This window comes from Urocampus carinirostris, chromosome 16 (genome assembly GCF_059441175.1).
Source record: "Urocampus carinirostris isolate Australia breed hairy pipefish chromosome 16, RoL_Ucar_1.0, whole genome shotgun sequence".
Lineage (NCBI taxonomy): Eukaryota > Metazoa > Chordata > Actinopteri > Syngnathiformes > Syngnathidae > Urocampus > Urocampus carinirostris.
This window is the reverse complement of record NC_142364.1, coordinates 13276429-13299901: the sequence shown is the minus strand read 5'-3', so window position 1 is coordinate 13299901 and position 23473 is coordinate 13276429. Positions and strand designations below refer to the sequence as shown.

Below are 23473 nucleotides of genomic sequence, written 5' to 3'. Positions count from 1 at the left end.
AACCCATACATTGGAACTTAGTTTGTTGTATTTCCTGTAAAAAAATCAATAAAAATATGAATGAAAAAATATCTTTAATACACGCATATTGCACAAACCCTTACGATACCAAACTGTATGTAACATCCTACATGCAGACATTTCTTGTGTAAATTATAACTCTAACCTTATCCTCCTCGTTTTATAACCTTATCTGCTCTGTTCCTTTATCTTCTTGGTTTTTTTACCTCACTGTGAATGTATGAAACTGGAGTGCCATGCCCAATTTCGTTGTCACAATATGTTAACCCATTTTGTAACAATGGCAATAAAGGTATATTCTATTCTATTCTCATTCTACTCTCTCAATTATCTTTTATTAGACAATAGTAATGATCCAGCACTGATGAGCTATTTTCAGAAGAGGTCCGCAGGCACCTCAAGTGTCCTCAGTGGGCACCCTGGTGTCAGCAGCACCACATTGGAGACCCCTGCTTTAGCTAATAGCTGCTATGTTTGCCATTTTTTTAGGTAAACATTCAAGAATCTGGTCTTAGCAACCTGGTTAGTTTGAGTAAAAATAGAATGAAGACACAGACTTTCCGTTTTAAGTGATTTGGTTGAAGCAAAAAGTTGCAAAAAGAATATGTTGCTAACCTCCTCAAGTGGCTTTTCTAACTAACCCTGCTGATAAAATTATGTAAAACTATGTTAACACTGGCTATAGGACGTTTCAGCAGAACACTGGCTAATTATAAAAAAGAATTGGATAAACAATAAGCTGGGTAAACATGCTAGTGCCATCACTTGAGTTAGCAGAGCTTTGGAACAGTGGTCAGCAGTGTTGGGCATGCTACTTTAAAAAAAAGTAATCAGTTATGGTTACTCAATACTTCTTCCAAAGCGTAATTTGGTTCGTAACTGAATTACTCTGTAGTAAAGGAACAAGTTACCCGGGAAAGTTACTATTTTTACTTTTTAAAATAAGTTGTTTGTCAAAGAGTTTCACATTTTCTCAGCTAATACGAAACACCATGGTAAAGTCTTTGACTGGAATTTACTTCAAGAGATGGGAACTCTGATCATTTTAGAGAACGGTTTTTTTCCCCCCTGGCTCGGCTTAGTCATTGTTTTTGTTGCTGTAATCCGTACATTACCAATTATTATGTACCATCATGCACAGAATGACTTAAAAAGGGGTGAAATAAAAAAATAAAAAAGATAAATATGCAAAAAATAGAAACAAGAAAAAATAAATCAACAAATGAAAGAGAGATAAAAAAGATACAAAAGAATAAACTTAACATTGTTAAACACAGAAAATACAATTAAAATATTTATAAATCTTAAAAAAAAGAAAAAATACAAAAGCATTTTGTATGCTCAACAAATTTAAAGTCAACAACACTGAATCCACCCCCAAAAATGCATCTTGACCAATTATACGAGAAAAAATGCGTGTTAGAGGGAACCAGTTGTTGATTGGTGGGGAGCTGGCTCCCTTCGTTCACTAAGGGCCGGCACATAGAAACGTTTCGTTCGACACGAGTCGTGTACTCAAATTTTTCAAGAATCAGCCCTCATTCGCTTTTTCTTTCTTCACATGTACTACATTCGGAATCCCTAACTATCTATATGGTAATCGTGATTTTAAATGGTGACATGATCCGAAAAGGCAATTCAGGGTGTTAGGTGTGCAGTGCCACGGACACGCCAATGTTGTCAATCTGCTGCCAAAGTAATACACCGCTTTTTGCTGTCTGTAATGGTAACAGTGGAAGAAATTATTAATTAGATAACCCAGTTACTGATGAAATAATGTTGTTATGTAACGGTGATATTTATAATGTGTTATTCCCAACACTGGTGGTCAGCAACCACCGGGCCTCGGACTTTTACCAGGCCATTTGTCCTTTGATACCGTTTTTTTTTTAAATTCCTTCCTACCCATCAAGTCCTACCAATAACCAGTGTACATGCGATTTCCCAGGAAATTTGCACGTCTTTTTCGACCTATCATATGTGCCATTGAAAGTGGTGAGAACCTACGATTTTTATTTTTATTTAGTCTTCTTTAACTCTATCACTGCAAAATACTGTGTTCTGCCATAGCTTTTTAGCACGGCGTTTGTTGACCATGGTAATCACGCAGTGTATGTGTGCATCCTAACCCTTGTTTTATAAATAGTTCTGTTTGCAATTACTCTTGAGTTTTAGTGTTGCTGGTTTTACTTGATTATAAAGAAAAACAAATTGCTCTCAGATCAGCCTACATAGGATGCCTCAACAGGGTAGGACGTTTAGGCACAACACTCGGAAACAAATAAAAGTTGCCTTATTTTTTTGCTTATACTCTAAATAAAATGCATTTTTTACACACAAGCAAAGGACTATAGTACTGAGTACTCTATTATTGTAGTCAATGAATATCCCTGATCACATTTGCACAACATTGGATGAAAAGGGAATCGAACCCAGATAGAGTGCTGGATCCTAGCCACTGGAACACTAGGGATGTAGTTGACAAGAAAATACATTGGATTTGATCTCATCATCGCATTATTTTTACTCACAGCACCACAATGTTGATTATGTGGGGCCATGATTATAATCATTTAATTATCATGAATCTTTTATCATCATTCATCAGGAATTTACAATGTAAATTTTATTTTGGTATTGTGTTCATAGTTTACGTTGCCAATAAAATATTTTAATCATGGCCTTACGTATTATACAACGTGGTATCGTGAGTAAAAATAGTGTGACGATGAGATCAAATCGAATTCCTTGTCCATGTCATTTACATCTCAAGCAGTCTAGTGATTACACAGTGGGTTTAGGGTTATTATTAATGTAATTCTTATTATTAATATTGTTAATATTGTTATTTTTAGTACTACAAATGTTATTGGGCCGAGCCAAAATAATATTGTCAGACACTAAACAGGTCTGTGGTACAGAAAAGGTTGGGGAAGGTTTTTACCTTATTTCGATATTTTAAGACAACATAAAGAAGGCTAGCTACCATTTAAATATGTTTGTATTTCACATTGTTGAAATAATTCAACAAAGAAGCTATGCTACATGTAATTTTCTTAAAGCAGAGAGGTTTTGTAAACCTATATTGTTTGTTTTAATTTGTGCAGAATAATTTTCAGTTTGGTCCTTAATTTTTTTGCTAGTAACTGATTTTACAGGAAGTTTGTAAAACCATAATTTAAAGTTGACAGCATTTGCACATGACACTATAACAACTGCAGCAAATAACCTGTGATTAGCACACTCTGTGGGGCCACCAGTATATCCACATCGGGTCCACTCCACTAAATCAACTGCTCCCACAAGATCATTCAATCCTGACTGTGTGGACAGATGAGGGTTCGTAAACACATAGACAACAGACCCAGTTGTTATGGCATGGTCGGAATAAAAGCGGGAATGCCGGTGTTCCCGAGGGAATATTCCAAAGCGTAGGTATGAGGATTTGTGGAGTCTGGCAGCAGGGACCACTCACACATATAGAGAAACAGAACATGCATGTGAGCTCCCACGGCTGGACATAGGAAGATGTTAAAATTTCTGGCTTGCGTATGCAAGTGACGTAAAACGGACAACAAGTGAACCTGTCATTAATCACAGTGTTGCGGTGTTATATGCTGAGCACACAGAATGTTGAGATTACCTTTAAGGTATTACAAAACAGTTTCTTTTTCAGTTAGCACATTACGTGTAGTGTTCCTCCCCGCAATTATGGAAATCTTTTGCAAAATATTCCCCATGCTGGGAGACTCAAGAAATGTACTGAAAATTTGAACTTTAAGCTGTGACTTTTTTTCCCCAAGCTCTCAACCCAGCGGCTAATGTAATGATGCGACTAATGTATGCATTTTCTTTAATGGCCGCTAGGGGCGCCCGATCAGTAATGGTAGGAGTGAGAGCAGTGGAATATGTGTCTCGAGGAAGAAGCTAGTTTAATGTAAATTCACACTTTGTGCATGGATTAAACTAGCATGAACAGACCCTCATCACAGAGAATGTGTCAATCTAAAGGGGAGGGCTAACTACCATAGTGGAAATGTATATATATATATATCTTTTAATTTGTAAATAGAAATAATGTGGCAAACAAACAGATTACAAGAAGCAACGTCCAACGAAGCAGAAATGTTTTCGCTGGATTTCTATTCATCTTTTAGCATTATCATTTGTAATGGAATAAACAGTTTACACAGTTGGATTCTATGGATTGTCCTTTATGTACTGTAAGTAACGTAGCCATTTCCGTGGACATTCAAAGAAGTTGAAGATGGCCAGGGGACGTCATAGTGAGGTTCGGCGGCTTTCTAGTATTCGGGTATCTTGTTTCACACTGTTGGTGATGTTCATCAATGGTCGTCATATCTTAAATCCCAAGACTTTAAGCTTTCCAGTGATATATGGCATGACGTATTTCAGTGACTGGTGACATCGTACAAACACATTTGTTTATCAAAAGTCCGGCGTTCACTGGTTGGCCGTCGGAATGTTCAGGGGTTAAGATACTGTATATCAGTAAAAATCTTTCTGTGTACCGTCCTTCTTTTAAATACCTCTTGTTTCAATGTGGGCTCGTGTGGCTTATAGTCAGGTGCGACTTATGTATGTACAAAATTGTTTTTCATTTGAAAATGTACTCGGTGCAGCTTATAATCAGGTCCGCTCTATAGTCCAAATTTTACGGTAGTCTCAGAGTTGACCTATATGGCTTGTTTCCTCTAGAGATGTGATCTCATTGAAGGAACACAGCACTTTCAAAATGGCAAATTTTGATTAACAGAACATGTGAGGCAGTTCAGAAACAAATATCGCTTTTTTGTCCAGCTAGCTCCGGTTAGCTCCCGGGCTGCCGAAGGCTTTCCTGTTTTATTGGCGCCTGTTGGCTGCCCATCGCGGGTTGGTTGGCCGCCGAGCCTGGCCTTTTTTGTTCCGTGTCCCTTATTTTATTCCTGGCCAGCCTCACCTTTGTAACCATTGTGCTGCTTTTTTGTTGTTGGTTCCCGGTTACCCTGGCTGCTTACTGTATTTTTTGATCAGCTAGCCTGGCGTTACCTCTGGTTTTGCCATGTTTCTCGGTTTGTTTAATCCCGACTTGCTTAGCGTTTATCGCACTACTGTTTTTTTTGTTGTTGTTGCTCACTCTGTGCTTTTTTGTTGTCCAGCCTTGCCTTTTCATAATCGGACCTGGTTAGCCGGTTAGCTCTCTGTGTATTATTGTTGCCAGTTAGCACTTTTTTAGCTGCTCGCTCTTTGTTATACCATTAGTATATCTACCTGCGACACAATGCCCAAGCTTTCTCCACAAAAACTACCAAAACTTTGCTTAACCAACTAGTTAACACTTAAAACAATATTCGACTGGCTTGCTATGTTGCTAATGCTCCTCCTATGACGTCACAATACTATCTAACCGATTAAATATATAGTTTTTTATGTAAAAATGATGTACTATTTATTCACAATTTGCATGTTAAAAATTTAGGAATTCCTTTAACCCAAAAAACATTAGGATAGCCGGGAATTTATCCAATCTGCAAAATGGAACATTAAAGTTACGGCTTTGTTTGGTAAATTTTCACCTACTTTTGACGCAGAACCCTGCATAAATTGTGACGTTTTACATCGGCCAAACACGCATCACTCTAACGCCTCCATTTTTCTCACATTCCTTGCTAGGCAAACAGGGAGTGACTTTATCGCAGTTTACACAAACAGCAAGTGGCCGAGGAACATTCCGACGAGGAGACATTTAGAGCGGCGGTACTTCCTAATCGGGATGTTCTCATCTTCTCTCACCGATCTGGGCCATACTTCCTGTCTGCTAAAAAAGCGCTGGTCCCCACTTGGTAATTACACTCGCCGACATAACAACACAACCATGAGAGAAGTGATTCTCCCACGCCGTGCCAGTATTTTAGAGCAATGATTAGTTGAAAATAAGCTCCGAAAGCTGCATATAGTTTTGCTCGTGTTTGTCATGGAGAACGACAAAAAGTAGTTTTTTCTAGACTATAGGGCACAGGTTAAAACAAAATTGTGCAAGACTTACAATGGGCACTTTATAATCCAGTGCCCCTTTTTTACTAGAAAGTAAGTTAAGTCAAATTCAAAATGCATCATTTCAATTAAATGCTACTACTTATGGTAACCATTTTTAATTTATAATCAATCATTTCATTTAAGCAGGGATACTAGTTTTGTTTATGCTCATTGAAATATTTTTTTATATTCTGACTTTTTTGTTCCATGAGCCTTATGGTCCAGTGTGTCTTATAGATGAGAAATATATCACAAAATACTATTTTGGGGAGTGAACCATGGGGCCCAGTGCGCCGTATAGAGTGGAAAAAACAGTACATTGGAGGGTTTAGGTGTTTCAGTTAATATTGCCTGGCTCATGCTACAGTTAAATAATATAATAAATGAATGGAAGTTTGGCAAACACTTGCAGAACCTTTTTATTTTAAAACTGAAGTAGTCCAACTCTTTGTTCTCATTTGATTTTTGTATTGTAAGTATTGATATAGTGTTGAACTGCACATTTGCCTGTCTGTTTCAACTTTGTTTGGGGTGGGATTTTATTTTATTTTTGTATGGGAAATTGCTGAAAACTAGATTCTATATTTTGGATAACCAGTCGTTTAATTGGTTAGCATTTTTCTATTTCACTTAATAACACAATCAGCGTAAAAAAATATAATATTGTTAACACTTTGCGCTGCAAAAATTTGCAAAATACAATTCACATAACAACAATACTTTTAAAAATAATCCGTTATTTTTGTTTTCGGGAAAATATCAACGCAAGTGATTCTATTACTCTCCTCAAGCATGTTACAAAGCAACATAATTGTCAGCTATTTATAATGGCCACTCAAAATGCAAAAGCACACACACCCTTAACAGCTCTTTACTTACAACCCAGACAAAACAGAGCCACGTTAATATCAAATTCAGAACTATCCCCATATAGCACATGTGTCAAAACCCGTGGCCAACCACATCCTTTTTTGTAGCCCGCAAAGGTTTAAAATGAAACTACATTTCCCACAATACCTGTCAACCTCCACAATATGGCATCCATGTCAACGCCAATGAACGGAATTGAGAAATAAATTATTCTAAAAAGTTGATTTCTTGTATATTTAATTACATTTATTTTACAGACCAATTACATTTAGTTACATTTATAAGTTACGTTTAGCCCTTTAGGGACAGCCAATAAATACGCTGATATGGCCCTCTGTGAAAATGAGTTTGACACCCCTAACATAGCTCTGCCTTCATTAAAGTTTCTGATTTCTGCATTGCTTGTTTTTTTTTTAAGAGAACAAACTGTAAAATCCAGAAATTACCGTTTTTTTTTTTCCCTTTGTCTCATTGTATTTTTAAATTGTTTGTATTAAAAATGAAAGAATTAATCTATTCGCAGTGCTAGCTTGTGTGGTCAGTCTCTTTTTCCAAGAAAGCAGACGGTCCTGGCCCGCACTTTCCATCTATCCTTTTATCACCTTTGTTTGGAGGGGGTCAGAAAGTTATGAGCATGCCTGTGGCACATAACTTCAATATCTTAGAAAAGCATCAGAAACCATTTACCTTATATGTACTTGTTGGAGATGTGACCCGAGTTCTAAAAAATGTTCACAATATTCCTCATGAATAGTTTTAATCATATACTGTACACAATGATCACCAAATAGTAATTACAAATAAATCTTAAATGATCTAAAATTGGTATCGGTTGTTAGCAAGAAGCATTTCTTGCTAACAACCAAAATTGCTAAACATTTGATGCAATGGGATTCAAACCTGGTGGTGAAAGCGCCAGAATCTCTCTTTCAGATCATCAGTGATACAGATAACATACAAAAAGACATTAGATTTTACCTCATTATCACACTATTTTTACTCATGGTGCCAGACACTAATGTTAGAGAATTGATAAAACGGAAAGTCATCCTGAAAGCTATTAATAAACGCAAAAAGGCACAACAAGAGACTATTTAGTGTATTTTATGATACATTAGAATTTGTGTTTATTTGTATCTTTGAGGGCGACTCTCTGCGTTCTCTATTCTCCAGAAATCGTCTCTGGCACCGCAAGTAAAAATAGTGAGATAACCAGATGAAATCCAATGCCTTTCGTATGTCATCTGTATCACTGGTGTTCTAGTGGTCAGGCTGTCACTGCCGCAACCCGGGTTCCTTGCATAAATTCGCTAAGATACTGTAAAATCTTGTGTAGTAACGCACACTGATATATACTGTATGTATTTCCATTGTGATCCAACGGTGTTTACCAGTATACGAGACACATCGGGTCGTAAGGCCCACTCTCAAATTCTTGTCAATTGGGGTTTTTAGGTGTGCCTTATGGTTTGGAAAATACATATTTTTGACTCTTTGCCTGCGATACTTCCACCCATCATGCCCCGGCTTCACATCTCTCAATCCAATTTCCCCTGTTTCCTCACCGTACAATCAGGGCTTTAACACTGCCCCCACAAAAATCCCACCCACCCCCACAGATCTAAGAGCACTCAGCAAGGTCACGGTGAGGTAAACCGAGCGGCAAATGTGTGATGATAAGATGATAACACAACCTCTCTTTGCAAAAAGGAGCACTGAAAAGAAGCTCAAATGCCAGGATGCAATGTGCCCGCAAATGCTAAACATGAGCAGGACACACGGCTTCATTCATTGGCTCGGGAAGCCGTTTTGACCACATCCCAGGCTGTCAGTCGCCACCTTCTTACGCGCTGATGTTTACCCACTTAGTGCAAGTACCTTGGGGACCACCACCTTTGGGCCCACCTGCTAAAAATACTGCCCTCACATCTAAGAGGTTTCCCTTCGTGGGCACGATAGGTGTTTCCCTTTCCTGGATGCAAAAGCAAACGTGTATACTGGTCCTTTCTGCAGCTTGAAAGGGGAGAACACCATATTTTCTTCCCTCTATGGAGTATCACGAGCAACACGTTTTTGAAGACTCCGAAGATTGAAATATGCCAAGATCATTAACTCGCCCCAAGGTCTTTTATTTCCGCGCTGTAGTTTCCTGACTATAAGGCGCACCTAAAAAACCCAAATTAGCCTGGAAATTGAAGCTGTGCCTTATAATCCGTTGCGCCCGTTATACCAAAAAGGAAGGTGGATAAAATCGGAAATGCATCAATATAATTAAAGACTGCATAATGCATACAGTAACTGTTTTGCCTTTGAGAAAATATGGAGTTGCCTTTGATAGCTCTTTTGTGGTTTACATTTTAATTATATATACATGCTTGTAACATTTTAACCAATGATGAAAGGTGTTCTGATAATAACCAAAATGCAACTATAGTATTTTTGGGGTCTTTATCCAATTTTCAGGGATCTGTCAATTGATTAAGTGCTTTACATAGAATAGTTTGTATTTTCTCAATTGTGTATGTTCAATTAAATCGATATAAATGTTTGGTTCACAATAATTTGTGCAAGTTTGTGGTCACTGTTCTGCCTTTGAAAAACATATAGAGTGGTTCTGAAGCACCATCTTTTGGTTCACACATTAATTGATCGTTGGTAAAGGGAAAAACAAAAGAAAAACATAGAACTTCGATGGAAGCACAGCCGCCAAATTTCGAATGCTTGTTGCAAATCTTATTTTGTTGTTGCACGTCGTTCACTAGCTGTTTAGCTGGCCGGAAAACAAGGATACTTTGGAGTGAGGACAGCACACTAACTGTTTATGTATTCTATATAAGTCATAGTGGTGAAACCAGACTTCATAATGTTCTATGAAATAAATTATCTCAACTGTAGTTCTTATTTTCTTCTGCAACTTTAGCTCTTACTGTAGTTTTAAGCCCATTCACTTTATAGTCCAGTGTGCCTTATGTATCAAAAATATTTTACCAAAAAAGTATTTTTTTGGGAGGTACATCTTCAAATCCTGTTAATCTTATGGTGCGGAAAATACGGTATTTTCTTTGAACAGTAGCATGAGATCCATAATCCAAAACGTGACTCAGTGCCAAGAGTGTGGTAGATCCCATTCCTCAATTTTCTTGCCTTTTTTCCACAATGCAATAAAACACATACGCACGCACACACACTCAGGAACAATTCTTGTAGACTCTTCAGACAGCTCAGTTTCTTTGACAGCGGGGAGGGGAGTTGCAATAGTGAAATTTCATGGTGGGGAGATTAACATTCCTCTTTCACTGCTCTCTTCCTCCTCCCCCTGATGGGCACAGACCCTTGCACAAGCCGGGCCATCCGGGTTTCCGACTCTCTAGGCGCACATGCTTGACCTGCTTCCGAGGACAAGCTAGCAATAATTAGCAGCCCGTAAGAGCAACAAGAATGCTTCATGAAAGATTCTCCTCCCCCCGATGAGAGCGCATCATCCAACACCCTTCATTTATGAAATGTCTATGCCATGTTAGCTTCGTTCACAAACGTACAATTTAGAGATCTAACCTTTGACTCTAGCACAATCCCTAACCCTACCTCCAACACTAACTAATCCAAACTCTGACACTCTTTGTTGCCAGAACCTCAATTAACACATCAACACTACTCTCGAGCTTCAAGACCTTAAAAACCCTGACACTTTCGAACTAACATGTAACCCCCAACACCAACCTTACTTCCTAACCTTCTAACTCTATCCTTTATCAAACTATAATACAAATCCTACTCTCCCAAACACTCAAACCCTCTAAACCAGAGGTCTTAAACTCAATTTACTTGGGGGTCCCCGAAGCGAAGGTCTGGTTGAGGTAGGGCAAACTTAGGTTTTCCACAAAGAAGTTCAGATAAAAACAGTCCAAGTTAAGTCATGTTTATTTGAATAGCCCTTAATCACTAGAAGTCTCAAAGGGCTGTACATGGCTTTAAAACCTTGTTTTTTAAAATTCCCTCTGCAAAATAAGATTGTAGAATATCTTCTTATTTTCTTATAATTTCCTTTTCTTTCTTTTTTTCTTACTTTGCTTTCCTTATTCCCTTTCCTTCTTTCTATTTTCCCCTACTATCTTCCCTCCTTTTTTCTTCGTTTTTTTCTCAAGGTTGGGAAAAGCAATGAATGGTGCAGTTTGGTCACTGAGTCTATGTAATTTGTATTCCTCCTTTTGATTTGGTAGCACTTTCAGCACTTTTCGGTTGTACAACTGAAAACAGCATCATGTAGTTGTCAAATAATACTTACTGTGCCTTTAACTTTCATTTTAAGGCGGGGGCCTCAAACTATATCCCTGAGGGTTGCAATTGGGCCCCGGGCCGCATGTCTGAGAAACCTGCTCTACCAATGGTCCAGGCCACTCAGTATGAGAAATAAATTATTTTCTTTTTTAAAGTGATGCTGCTACGGTCACGCCAAACTTAAACCAGAGGGTTCGCACAGGTTGGCAGTGCAAATGTCAGGTAAGGAAAAATGCTCCGACCCCTCAAAGATACAGAGAGGGATGAATCAAACCAAATTCCTGTGCTACAGCATCAGTTATATTCTATCGGGATGTAGAAGGGTCAGCGGCAGCCCACTACGTCATGTTACAAAGATTGTAAACAAACAAGTGGTTATGGAAAAATTTTAGGCAATGGAGGAATGATCAATCATTTCAGTTCTGTTATATTTGCAATCCCTATGCCGAGAACACTGCAAGCAGTAGATGGAAACCACTCAACAACAACACACTTTTCGCGGGTTTGTTTGTTTAGGGAGGTTATATTTTTTACTAGTTTTATAAATTATGCATTAAACATTACATTAGCGACCAGAGTGCGTTTTAGTGACTTGGCGCAGAGTTGGTGCGATATTAAAAGGACACCCAAATATTGCACATGATTACACAGTGGATTTACATGTCTTATTACTATAGTTATTATTAATGTTATAATTTTTGGGAACTACTGCACTAAACCAACCTCTTGAATGCCACTAAGACCTACAGTATATGCTGCATTTCAGAAATGTGGGAAATCGGATTCCACCCACTCGGATGGCACTAGATCTGATCTCCAAGTGTTCCAAGCGAATATCAACAGAAAAGATGGGTGAACGTGAAAAGTTGTTCCTTATTTTGCTCATTAAATTACATTTGGACCTCCAGCAAATGTCCTTCTCGCAAGCTATCAAATTGTGGAGGCTAAATGGCGGCAGAGGTCAATATAACACACTGTAATCGTCTAAATCATGTTTTACTATTCACTGTTTGTCCATGGGCATTGCCATTTTCTCCAGTGATGTCAGATTGAAGCAATCGATTAAGTTGTGGTACATATTTTTCCTCCGACTTTGTGAATAAGACCTCCCACCTTGAGTGTCATTTAAATGATATTTTCCTGGTCGAAGATTGGAGAACTCTCACTTTCACTTTTCTGGAATGCTGCATTAGTATTACCCTTACCCCAAACATGCATTACCAACCCTCTAAACACAAAACTCCGAACGAAATGTCAATGATGGCATAACTTTTCCGATACCAACTGGAGGTAAGATGAAGACACTGGTCCTAACTGTGGATTTCTTTAAACTCTGGTATAGACTCTTAAGACAAACGTAGTGACCCTTACCCCCGAGTCTTGCCTTAACCCCTAAACTGTTTAATCTTAAAACCTAATTATTTTCTTGGCACAGCTAGCAGTTAGGTTATTACTGAGGTTTTACCCCTATATCTTCCAAACCTTTGCCCAAATCTAAATTTTAGTACTAATTTGTTTTAAGCTGATGCTACTGCTTAGGCAGCAATGTGTACGCGGCAATGGTTGGTTTCAAAGTTGTTTATAAATTAATTTGAGGAGAGTAGTGGTTGACAATACATCTAACCTGAGCCATTCCAGATTCAATGGAACCATACCACATGCTTCCATTAGCACAAACATTTAGCATGTGACTAAATGTCGGAAATCATACAGCAAGCATTACCTCTGCAAGATTGAGCTCATTTCACACACAGGCCCCACATGAACATCCTGTTGAGTGAAATTGATGTCCACACAACACACACAAGCACACAAAGCCACGAGAGACAGTTCTTAGCATTGAAATCTGCTTGCTTACATACTTGACATTATTTTCAATCCATTCAAATAGTATTTTATGTGTTCCAAAATCCCAGCAAAACCATCAAGCATAGAATCTAGCTTGCTAGTAATAGCTTTTCCTTTTTTTCAAATACTAAATGCACTAACTGCTGATTAACATAAAATGTCCAATGCAGTAGTAGGAATAGGGCACACGTTTCTATGAGGAGAAAAATGGCACAGATCAATTTGAGTCAAGATATTATCATCGGAAGGCCAGTCCCGGGTTAATTCATTAAGATCCAGAGACATAAAAAAACCCTCCTTCTGGGTTCAAGCATACCCAGTGATGTGATCTTACAAATCATTATTGTTTTATATCACTTGAAATCATCTTGTGGACCTTATAAAGTAAAATCATGTAATAAACCAACAACACAATGGAAGCCATGTGTGACCAATTGCTGGAAACATACCCACTAGGAAACAAACCACATCAATGGTATACAACAGTTAAAACTGAGAACAAAAGAAAGTTTGATTTTAGTATATAATTAAAAAACAGACGTGTTCAGTTGTGTCCACACAACTGAGTAACTGACTCGACTTGTAGGCTGAAATTTAATTTTACCTTCCCACTTATGACATATGAAACAAGAAGTATTCATAGACTTTTGCCAAATTGACACATCCGACTGCACAAAATAATCTGAAAACAGCAATATTTTAAGGGTATTTCTTTCTAGTTTTTAGCTATTTTATGTAATTATTTTTCTCCTGGTAAAATAATACTTTTATGCTCAAAACAGGTGACATGGTCTTCTGTAGCACACGGTAGATTTGTTTCAATTGTTTTCAAATCGCGGTAGAAAATATTTCTTAAAATAATATTTAACCTGCTAGATATGTCAATTTAGCTTCTCTTTTTCTTTATTTTTACATACTTTTAAACAACTGAAATGTACTTATAATGAACACATTTTGCACCAATAAATTGAGGGTTATTTTTTCGTAAAGTATAATTTGACAAAATTGCACCTCTGTCCATGACCAGAAGATAGGCTGTTGAAGGTCTAGTCTTTTAAACTATTGACTACACATGAGCATTATGCCATAGAGGAATATTAGTGAGCAGGACATGCTTAAATGTCTGCCTAACTTTACAACATATATTTGCATACCTGCCAATTTATACGTTTTTCCAGTATGTTATATGTTTTGATCATTTCAAATTGTGTGCGCCGTATTACAATTCTTGCGGGAGACACAAGTATATATACTGTATTTTTTTGAAAAGCCTTTTTTTTGTTAGACCGATCTTGTCTTGCCCATTTCGGCTCTAACCCTGATTGTCTTGGTCACTGGTAGCAGGCTACAACGTCCTCGTGGATCACTAATATCGTTGCAATATATTCTTCGTAGTCTGTCTTGTTGTGAGTAGTGCTGCGTTGTGTTTGAATGATTTATCGGGGCTTAATAATGGGAATTACAATAATTAAAGGGACAGTCTGTAATGTTTAGTGTCGCCTAGTGGTACAAAAAAACTTACATTCAGTATAAGAAACATTGATTTGAATAGTAGGCAAAAATTCCTGGACGATCATACCAGTGTTAATATATGTTAAAAATCATAGGTCGAGAAATTTGTATTTCTTTTACATAGTGGAATCTCTACCTAAGGTTGCCAACATGTTTTTCTGTCAATTTATTGCTGCACTGGTTCTCATCCACATTATACAATACAATGCAATCTAGTGATCGAATATTACACACTGGGGCTTTAATAAAAGGAGTAATTCGCTGAGGTGGACAGTTATTGTATTTTGCCGATGCAACACACATTACTGTTATTCCAGTAGATGAAAATGCCCTAGCTCCAAGGGTTTTAGCACTTTGTTAACACGAGGAGATATTTGGAATGTACCAAAAGCTCTTAAATTTATGATTGTCACAAATTGTGAGCAGGCCATAGACATAGAGGAGTCATCATTCTAAAAACCCGTCCTCGAAAGATGAACCACATGAAGTGTTTTTCAAGGACTCTGGCCTGCTTGCTTGCTTTCTCCCTTTCTCGTCCTATGTCTCATTGCTTTAGCAGAGCTCCAGATGGTTTACTTCACAGCACTGATGATATAAATCAGTCCAGCCCTAACTAGGATGGAAAAACTGACTCAATGCTCTGCTGTTTTTTACAGTCAAAAGCAGAAAGAAGGCGCAATAATTGTTTACATTTTAAGGCGTCAGATTTAAGTGGAGGGTTTTCTTTTTTGTTTTTCGCATCAGAGCACTTTTTTCCTCTTTAATTTGACTACTATCCTGTAGTTTACCTTCAAAAACCACAGACCGGGGATGACAAAGTTAGTTAAGTAAAAGAAAGTCAACTCCAAATGTATAGCTTTGTTTTTTAGTATTATACTTTATCGTTCAGCCTACATTTGTAACCCACCCTACATATTACTATCACGGAAGACAAGGGATCTTTTCTAAATACAAAACATTTGTTCAAAAACAGCACGGTAAAAAATATTTTCATGTTTGGCATTGAATGTGTTAAATCGTCTATTTTAACAGTTGTGTATATGTAGTTTTACACCTAAACCAATTCACTACGCAATACAAACTCCACAATGCCCTCTAGCGGCCAGAAAAAGCATTTGGTTTGCCTTTAATATTGAAAAAAAACAACTTTGGTTATAAATGACTTATTAGTTCACTTTAGTTTGTACATACTCAGAAATTAATTGCAAGCCATATTAAATCATTCTACAGGCCATAGATAGTCTCATGTTGAGTTAAACAAGTTTCCTCCCAGCCTAGGTCAACTACAAATGTGACGTCTACATCCCATTTAACAGCGAATCTTTAATTATGTTTATTTCAGTTTTTAACATTTAGTAGGGTTACAATAATCTTTTTAGAAAGCTTTCTTGTGAGTTTAGAGTCGATTATATCATTTTATAATGTATGTGTTGAAAAATCAAAGAATACGTTTTAAAAACATACATGTCACTTTGTCATGAGACTGCATTTGTGAAGTTTTTTTAACCAGCTAAACAACAACAAAAAATCAATTTCAGATCAGCATAAAAGTTGATGTACTCACCAAGATTTTTGAAACTGATTCAGTTTCTGGTTTTGTTATTGTTCCTCAGAAGTAAAAACAGATGTTTGCTAATGTTTTATTTTCATCTAAAACATAAGATAGAGCTTTTCGAAAGGCGACAGAAATCGCGGATTAATTATTTTTGATGGGGGATTTGTAAAATCAGGAGTTAAACAATGGCTGTCAACAATTGCCAGTTGTCAAATAATTTCGCTCATCAATTGTATATTTTTTTTATAAACTAACCAGAGACCCAGCCACAGATATTCTATAAACTGGGTGAAGAACCAAGCTACATTCACATCCTACTCAAATGCACATTTATCAATTCAAAAAGAAAGTTAACCAGAGCTTCAATTAATTATGTTGGTTGCTCAGATGACTGCTAGAAGTTATAAGGCTCAAAAGCATACTCTTGTGCCCAGCCCTCAATGCAAATACGGTAAGACGTCCATTACCAGTCCACTGCGCTGCTAATCTTAAACCCATTCAGTGCCATAACGTATAGAGTGCCAAAATGTAAAAAGGTTTTTGTTTTAATTTAAAAAAAAATGTTATAAAGGGTTTGGCGCAGCTTATCAATAATTATCTAGCCTTTGGGAATGATTTTAGCATGAAATATCACCATTAGAAGCCAGGAGTGGTTTTGATCAGATCTTGATCCACACATTGAGAAAGCCCCTGCTTCCTAGTCTTGCTTCCTGTATCCCCTGATGGAACTGTGTTAGCGGCCCTTTATGGCGAGTATAGACATAGTAAAGCAGTGTGGGCAGAGTAACAAAGATATGGATAAAAACAGACAATTAACGCTTCAAGATTTTTCTTCCTTAAAAAGATGACACTGGGGCAGAAAAGGATGACGTTTCATGCACATCAGCAAAAACGTGATGCTGTGGTAACCCAAATCGTGTGATCACATCTCTGAAACCATCAAGCACTGAAACGTTTTTGCGAAGTTCACTCACAGTTTATGCATAGGTTCTTGCAATGAAATTTGTGAAAATGGCAAAAATTTGTTGCATCGGCTCTTCCGACTTGAGAGAAAAATCTGGAAGTAAATGTGTTTTAATAATATCAAACTGATTTTGTAATAAAACAAAAGCGGCATTCATATTTTTCCCCATCATAGCGGCTCCGAATTCAACAACGTACAACGATTGTATTTCATCTAGCTGGAAAAGAAAACGAATGACAAAAAAATCGCTTAGTTGTAGTTTTCCTGCGGCCTAAACTGTGGCTAAGCCGAGCCAAGGGGGATGAGGTTGGAAAGCATGAATCATGTACTGATTATAATACCCTCATTACAAAAACGATTTTTTTTTGAGCGGACTACAATTCCCAAAAGGGCCAAGGAGTCGCTTGGACCAACATTCCTGTGCCTGTGAAACGTAACCCGAAACCTAAGCGACAGAGCGATTGTGCACATCCCGGACCGATCCGGGCGGGTGGGCGAATTTTTACACACAGGGCGCCATTCAGCACTTTCAAACAATCAGCCTTAATTATGACTGGATCCAATCGACGGGATATACAGTACAGGATGCGGTGGAGAATGAAACGTTTGTGTTCAGCTAGCTTGAGTATAAGTGCCGTAGGGGAAGAAAGGTTAAAGGCGTATTTTGTTGAGTCCATGCAATAGAGTATTTAAGGGTTAGCTAGCTAGGATTTCTCCCACTGGTGTTGGGAAGACTTAACATGCACAGGTTACACTAAAGACTAACTTTAGTCTTTGTTCACTGAGATAATGATACAATGTTCTCCATAAATGTTAGCAATGGCTAACTGATATAACTATTTAAGAAAAACAATTAACAATTAACTGGTGTAGCTAAGGACCAAATCTGTCAACGAGTAACTTTTTAGGTGTTAGATTAACACTGGTTAGTTGTGTTGATTGGTCAACCAAATATTTACTGAGCTAGTGTTAAAATTTACATTGAGTGTTGACTTGGTCTACCAGTGTTGAATTAACTTATTAACACAATCAACCAGGACTAAATATATCTAATGATGGTCTGCGCAGCTCTTTGAGACTTTTTGTGATTAATAAACATGACTTGACTTGTAAATGTCGCTCTATCACGTAGCACAACTGAAAACTAGTGCTAAAAAGCACAAAGAAGATTACTAACTACAGAGATTCAAAGTGACCAAAACAGTTTTTTTTTTTGCCTAGCCTTTCACCCTTAGCATCAAGAGGACAATCGTGTCAGCTCCCTCTTGGTAGGCCCCATACAATAAATACAAAAGTAATTTAAAAAAAAAAAATCACATTTATATGATATTTCACGTATTCTGGCTTATTCTTGAAATCAATATTTTTAATAATTGAACGTTTTTTTTAACCCTTACGAGTGTTAAATTCTACACAATTTCCCTTGGTAAACTACAAATGTGACATCTATTGCCATCATAAACAAGTAATATTTATTCATGTTTATTTTAGTTTTTAACATTTGGATAATTTAGGTTTAGCTAAGCAAGTTTTTGTAGTTTTTTTTTCTCACAACAGGCCTCCAAATCTCTCTCTTTGATCTAAAATAAATACAGTGAATTGTTATTTATAGTTGGTGTCCGCAATGCCAAATTTTGCTTCTCTCTGCCACCATCTCCAGGCTTAAAGTTATGATCGCAGTCTCAGTCAGCTCATTCCTCAAGTACTTATTGAACTCTTCTGTTTTCATCTTTTGGGGGTTTGGGTTGACATTTGGACCGTATTTGAAACAAGCCTCTTCTTACTTTTTTCTTTTTGCAGGCTACACTAACAAAAAAAAACCTGGGAATGAGCATGAAATTACTTTCCACCCCTCCTCACTCTGCCGCATTCCTGCTTCCTAATGTGTTGTGAGTCCCGAAACATCAGTGCTAAAGGTAAGATAAAAGCAGATAGGCGCATTTGACAATATTTCATAAAGGCTATTTAAACTAAGTTGGGCATTTTTAACATGTACTTAGATGAGAAAATGTTCTACTTTTAACTTTGTAAAGTCACCTTAAATAGCTTTACACTTAAATTGTCTGTAATATACTGATACATTTGAATTCTAGTATCACTCAAAATAAAGAGAAAATATCAATGGATTTTAAGCTTGCAAGGAGGACAGCTTTCAAGCATACAGATAAGGAGTTCCAACTTGTACTGAGGCCCTGCCCTGTGCCCTTTCTTTTCATTACATATCCTCAGTTACAAAAGCAGAGACGCTCTGAAGGGTGTGGAAATTAAAGAAGAGTTACAGGATTGGCCGATAGAGACAATGATGTAATCGTCAAAACAAAAAACCGTGCGCAATGATAGTCACTAGAACAAACTAAGAAATCTCATTTGCAGGTGTCCAATGTTAAAAACACAATGAACTTATCATATACATATGAATGATGTTGAATGATGAGTTGGTGGTTTACATTAATTAATTTGAGCTTAGTTTATACTCGACGTGATTGCAGCCCGGACAATTTCCAGACATCTCTGCTTATTTCTCAACACGTGCGGGAACAGAAATGTGTTCAGCTTTTTTGGTTCAACAGGGAAACTCGTTAAAGAGTTAAATCGATTTTCAACAACTTTAAATGGCCTGACGGAAGAACGGCACAAATGCATTTCAATTCTGCAATTAAAAACACGTGCGATGGCTGCCTAAACAAAAAAAAAAGCATATTTTATTGACCTTCAATATGAACAGACTATCCTTTTTGGTTTTCAAGAAAATTCAACTGAGATCTGCAGATGTTATTCCATTTGGAATTTTTAAGGAGAAAAAAAAACGTCTAAAAGAATGGTGTATTTTCTTTTCAGTTGGGGGAGGCGAGGGTTGTGTAGAGTTGATTTTTTTTTTTTTCCGTCAAGAATCGGGTAGAAAACATCTGGAAGACATTTTTTCCTGGCTTTTCCGAGGCTTTAGCAGACGACTCAGTAGAAGCGTATCAAATCCAGATGTGGCGGCCAGCTTTTCTGATGTCGATTTTTCTTTCTCCCGCTCTTCAGATGAAAAAAACTATGGTATTGATGGATCCTAGACCTGTGTACTTAAACCGCCCTCTGTTGCCACTGCCGCCGCCTTCGGATCAAATCCGTCCCTGTTTTTGCAGCGACACGCAATTCTGGGAGTGTTTTTACAGTAACTTTTATACTTACTTAACACTTAGCTCTGCTAGCAATTAAGATGGCTGTACAACACATCCATGGTTTGCAAAAAATAGCAGCATTAGCTGTTAGCTTCAAACCTAGGCTAACTTATTGTGTTCACGCTGCTAGACTGAAGTCTAAAGTGGATCTAACTTAAGCTGTGTTTGTATGTTAGCACTGTTCTAAAAACATTTTTAACATACTAAATTTGTAAGATACAAACAGAAGCAGCAGTTGCAGCTAACTGTGAAAAAAATGGAAAGATGCTATTTGTTGCTTTGTTTTTTTTTCCCCTCTTATTTCAGCTTAATATGCACAAATAGTGTTACCTTGTCGGCAACGTTCTTTAAAACTCAATAAAATTCTAAGATGCTAAAAGTGTAGGTAGATTATCTTTGAATGCTAACAGCTGTAAATTTGAGGATATCAATAATTCAGATTAGCAATTAGCTCTTTGTTGATACCACCAATGTTTTATTACTATAGAGCTAAATAAATCACAGATAGTATGGTGGCAGTGTGCAAAAAGGTTCATTACTAATTTGTTCAATTTCCCTTAAATGCTAACACTACTATGACGGAGTAAAAATACCCGCTCTTAGCTTTGCGAGCGGTTTGTTTGGTCCAACTAAATACAAAAGACAATATTTCATCCAAGTAAAAAATCGTGAATCGGCTCTGCTCACATTTAATTAAAGAAAGAAAATCAACAACAAGTTTGATTTGACAATATTTTTCCTGGTCACCTTTCATGCTAACAAAGGCCATGTCCAATAAATGAGTAACTCTGTTAGCAGGTACCTTAAGATATATGCTTGTACGACTGTAAACAATAGCAGTGTTAGCTTGTTTTTCAAATAGCTTGAAAATGCAGGCCGGATTTGACATTTGTGTCAGCAACACATCAAAGCGAAGATGCTAGCCATCATATAAGTTTGGCCTGTTTTTTTAATAAATTACCTCAGGACAGTGTCCTTTTTAATAACTTTAGAACAGGTGCTAACATACCAATAAGTAAGCAAAAATCTAGCATCATTAGCAAAACGCGGCGTGTCCCACGTGTTGGACCACCAAGAGCAGCTAAATGGATGCTAATAATACATCCATGCCAGACACTTTTGACCCCACGTGAAAAGTGGCTTTGAGGGGCCACTCTAATTTGCGTCTTTCCCCAGCTAATGATTTCTCTGTCACAACATCAGCCAAACACTTCACACCAAAATTCCTACTTTGCGTCATATCCTTGAACACTTTTTATAGCATGCTATCCAGGCTGACTACTTGCTATTACACGCCTGTAACCTCAGCCAATTGTTTCCCTTATTAATGATTGCAATTCCCCTTATTAGACGATAATAAACCTGATGAACACAACGCATCTCCTTTTTACTCACAGCAACATAGACTGTAGAATACCGCGACAATTATAGCAATCTTCCATGACGTTTTTGTCTGCTACTGATGACCAATACGATCCAGATTAGAGCCAAAATGGTCAAGACGAGATCATTCTAACAAAAAACGAGCCTTGTTTGATTTTTCTGGTCCCATACAAAAATTGTTATATTGAAATGATCAAAAAAACGTATGAAAAAACAGGGTTAATGTAAAAGGCGACAGGTATGCTACTAAGTAAATGAAGACAGGAAAATCGCCATGTCATACATCATCTAAGCATCCAAACATTAAGTCCACTATGCAAATTTCAGTTTTGAGAAGAATTAAATGAGCTTTGGGCCACAAGGGAATGATTTCTCATTCATACCAGTTTTACATTATATGTGATGTTAGCTACGTGAACCACAACACTAACTGCATAAAATTGATTTTTCGAAAATGAAGAGTCCTCAGAGATTCTCCACATGCGACGTTTTACAAATAGTGCCGCATCATACAAGATTATTTCAACATCATATAATGTTTAACCTATTAATATGTATATTGTTTGTTTAATTGTACCAAATGTGGGATTTTGATATGGTTCCGTTAAAGGGACAGTGTGTTTTATTCAGTGCCTCGATAGCAAAAAATCAATATTGATTTGAATAATAAGCAAAAATACATCAACATAAACAAGCATTTTATATAAAAAAAATTCTCGTAGGTCAAGCAATTTTCATTTTCTCTACATAACATGAGAGTCACCGAGAGGGAGCTGACATATTTGTCAGACATCTTTCTGTTGTGGGTACCTAAAGAACCCCAGAACATTGTGAAATACTGTGCATAAAATTAGAGGACAAGTGTGGTTACTTTGAGTTGCCGTAGTTTGTATTCTACTTTGTACTTTGTAGACCTAGTTTTCAGTCACACTAACACAATACTACGACATCTAGTGGTTAAATGATACACACCAGCTATGTTGCTCCCTAGTCCCGTTATCAAATCATTGAGCTTTTTTCCACTCTTCATTTTCCTTTTTTAAAGTGGACGCCATTTCTTTAGGAAATATCTGGAAAGCACACTGTATGAACCATTCAATTAGTAATGCCTTGCTTAATGGGATGCCAACAAATCCGTTCATCATGTCACTTATCCCAGATGACCGCCAGACAGTCCTTCAGACACTCAGCTAAGTTGAAGTAGTACGACTTTTCCAGTAAGCTCGTAACATCTTCCTATTTAGATTTTGCAACCTTTAGAAACCAATTGGAGTCCGGACTTTGCTCAGATCAGATATGTTAGGCCACTAAACTCCCACTTAAAGCGATCCAACCATTATCTACTTATGCTGTCTTTCCCATTCGACTGGTCACCAGTCCATTGGGCACGTGCAGGAAAACTATGTGAACTACAACACGATTACAGGACCAAGTGAACCCCTCTGGATTCTTCACAAATTAAAAGTCTGAAAATGAATAATAACAATATTTATGCAAAAGAAAAACAAATAACAAACACCACTCTGTGGGTTCTCCACAGAAAAAAGTCCATGGAACATAAACTTTCTGTTGTGCTGTGCGCAGACTTAACAGGTCCTAGTTCAGCTTAGTCATCAGAGCACTGGACCACCAGTGGTAAAGATGGCTTGCTAAAATGTAATGGATTCTATCTTGTTCGGACACTAACTTTAGTGAATTATATACTATTCTTAAATTCTAAGTATTGTAACATGTAAAATGCACAACAAATGTAACATTTATCTCTAGTACCTTGGCTAAAGATAGTTTGACAATGAGATAGAAGACGATGCCTTTTCATATGTCAGCTATATCCCTGGT

At 37.3% G+C, this 23473-nt stretch overlaps 1 protein-coding gene and 1 long non-coding RNA gene across 3 annotated transcripts in view; one reads left to right on the top strand and one right to left on the bottom strand.

Annotated features, from left to right (window-relative positions):
- col5a1 (procollagen, type V, alpha 1) overlaps window positions 1-23473 on the bottom strand; it is an 85838-nt gene that overhangs the window by 60924 nt on the left and 1441 nt on the right. The window lies entirely within an intron of this gene.
- LOC148350332 (uncharacterized) overlaps window positions 5699-23473 on the top strand; it is a 41635-nt gene continuing 23860 nt past the window's right edge. The window contains exons 1-2 of the long non-coding RNA XR_015853029.1: window positions 5699-5864; window positions 18885-19000. This is a non-coding gene — a long non-coding RNA (uncharacterized LOC148350332). The remainder of the gene's footprint in view (window positions 5865-18884; window positions 19001-23473) is intronic.